General features: G+C 42.7%; 1 pseudogene; it reads left to right on the top strand.

Annotated features, from left to right (window-relative positions):
• The first annotated feature begins 464 nt into the window (after positions 1 to 464).
• LOC120251333 lies at positions 465 to 2,674 on the top strand (annotated as a pseudogene).
• Positions 2,675 to 2,954: the final 280 nt, after the last annotated feature.

Here is a 2,954-nt window from a genome sequence, read left to right as displayed (position 1 = left end):
CCAGCTTGTACTGCGTATCGCATCTCAAGTACGCATGCAAAAGACTCACTTACTGAGGGACAAGAAAGAAAGTCCTTTTCGCTAAGAACTTACCATGATATCCTCATTTACTTGCAGGGGAAGTAGAATAGAACTCATCGACAAAAATGCGACTTGACGTTTTGCCATGCTAGAGCCGGGGTAAGAAGAGTTTGATCCTAGCTTAGAAACGAACGGCCTTCCTTTGGTTTCGTGGAGAGGGGTTGAATACACAATTGAATAGTCCTTAGTTGCGAGCGAGTGTATTTAGTTTCATGCATTTGCTAAAAAAACTGACCCACTATATCACATATGCCTAGGGCTGAACGAAAGAACTCCCGGCCTCCATTTATATATGTTTAACACATACATGTGTGACTTTTAGTCTTGTGAACTTCCCTTTATCAATGATAGGCCACTCATTCATTATCTAATTTTTTGCTTTGATGAAGACCTCGATCTATCTTGTGTATCTACTTATTGTCTTTTTGCCTCTGCTCGGTAGTCCTGTAGCTAGTATTTTCGGACATTTTCTAGGATCAGAAGGAACCACTATAATGACCACCATGTGTGTTTCATTTTCTTTGATCTTATCTTTTCTTGCTTTTTATGAAGTAGCACCGGGAGCTAGTGCTTGGCATCTCAGAATAGCTCTATGGATCTCATTGGAAATGTTTGATGCTTCTTGGGGCTTCTTTGGTGACTGTAAAGTCACCGAATGAATTGCCCAATGGATAGATCTGATCCGGACACCGCAATTGCTCATGACGACTGCGACTCGACCTACTCCTACCCGCCCCGGGGTCTCATAGCATGTCGGGAATCGAGGTGACATACTAGACATAACAGCTACTGTCCGTTGGGGACTATACCACCCTACCTTTCCATCGATACATAGTTGAGGAGGCCAATCATGAATGCTACAGGTGTGGGAGCAATCTTGGTTAAGGAAGGCTAAGACAGCGCCTTGCTTATAAGTAGCAAGAGGGCGCTTCTACCCCGACGGTGGGGCCTTATGGGGAAGGGCCTAGCCCAATAAGGATAGCACACCCCCCACTTAAAGTGCACCTCTGTATCGACTAAATCACTCTATCTAAGGGTGACGTCGATGGAACCGATAAACCACGTGAACTGGTTAGATCCGTGGGGCAGAGGGCTCGTAGTACACCCCTTTCTTGATCCAGCCTTTTCCTCGCTTCGGTAGTGAATCACCTAAAATCAAAGGGGGCTAGCCTGCACACCATACCTATACCTATACTATGTCAGGCAACCAGTGGACTCTTTGTTTGATTAGGGAAGGGAAAAAGGGGCCTAAGCACGACAGATGCCATACACTTAAGTGGCAAAAAAAAGCTAGACCGTTCCTTTTTTTCTAGGCATGTTCGGACATTCGGTTCCCGCGGAAGATCAAGTTGGTGGGCCGTGTGATAGGAAAACCTACCGCATGATTTGGAGAGCACTAAAGATGAATGAGAGGTTCACTACCACATCATTGCAAGGAGAGCTCACACGATTCGCAAATTGGTCCGACTCATAATTCACTTTTGACCCCATGTTCGATAGGCCGACCATAGTGATGTTAATTGTAGTTACATCCATAAGTAGCTTGGTCTATATTTATTCCATTATATATATTTCCGAGGATCCACATAGCCCTTGATTTATTTGTTATTGATCCATTCCTACTTTTTTATGCCAATGTTGGTGACTTAAGATAACTCTCTTCAATTATTCCTGGGATGGGAGGGAGTAGGTCTTGCTTCATATTTGTTAATTCATTTCTAGTTCACATGACTTCAGGAAGATAAACCTTGTACAAAAGCTATGCCTGTCAATCGAGTAGGTGATTTTGGATTAGCTCCTAGGGTTTCACAATATTAGACTAAATGCCATAACTCTGATTTGTATTTTACTTCTTATTGGTGCTATTTGGAAATCTACACAGATAGGATCACATACTCGGTCACCCGATGCTATGGAGGGTCCCACTCTAGTTTATGCTTTTATTCATGCAGCTGCTATGATCACGGCTGGCGTTTTCATAATAGCAAGGTGCTTCCCTTTATTTGAATACCCACCTACGGCTTTGATTGTTATTACTTTTGCTGGAGCTATGACGTCACTCCTTGTGGCAACCACTGGAATATTACATAACGATCTAAAGACGGTCATAGGTTATTCAACTTGTAGTCAATTAGGCTATATGATCTTTGCTTGCGGCATCTCTAACTATTTGGTTAGCATCTTTCACTTAATGAATCACGCAATTTTCAAAGCATTAATCTTCCTGAGTGCAGGTTCGGTGATTCATGCCATGTCGGATGAGCATGATATGCAGAAGATGGGGGGGCTTGCCTCCTTGTTACCTTTGACCTATGTCATGATGCTCATGGGAAGCTTATTTCTAATTGAATTTCCTTTTCCAACTGGATTTTATTCCAAAGATGTGAACTTTGCTTTCTAGTTCAGAAGTGTCTCTATCCTTTTTACTTCTTATTATTTTTTTCGTCTACTATTTCTAACATTTATAGTACCAACTAATTCATTCGGGTGAGACAGATTACGATGTCATGATGCGCCTATTCCTTCAATACTCCTGGCTCTCGGGTGTCTCTTTGTAGGATACTTAGCCAAAGTGTTACCTGTTAGCCCATAAGTTAGTACTGTGATGAAGCGACTATTGCTCACCTGATACGATCGTACGAAGTCATAATTCACTCAACATGATCATCTTTAGTGAACAAGAATTGGGGGATTGGATACGCAAAATTCCCACCAATGGGCTCGAGATGTTCAGCTTGATCGCCTCTTCCTTTGTGGGGGTCTAAATCCCTATGAGTGAGCATAAAAGGTAGGAGGAAAGAGGCCCTGGTGAACCATCATAATTAGTTAACAAGTGTATGCTTCGGGCCTGATAGTATGAAGTACTGGCCACA

The sequence above is a fragment of the Dioscorea cayenensis genome, chromosome 20, assembly GCF_009730915.1.
Source record: "Dioscorea cayenensis subsp. rotundata cultivar TDr96_F1 chromosome 20, TDr96_F1_v2_PseudoChromosome.rev07_lg8_w22 25.fasta, whole genome shotgun sequence".
In the NCBI taxonomy this organism is placed as follows: Eukaryota; Viridiplantae; Streptophyta; class Magnoliopsida; order Dioscoreales; family Dioscoreaceae; genus Dioscorea; species Dioscorea cayenensis.
Note: the sequence above shows the minus strand (reverse complement) of the source record. Positions and strands in the feature narration are given on the sequence as shown.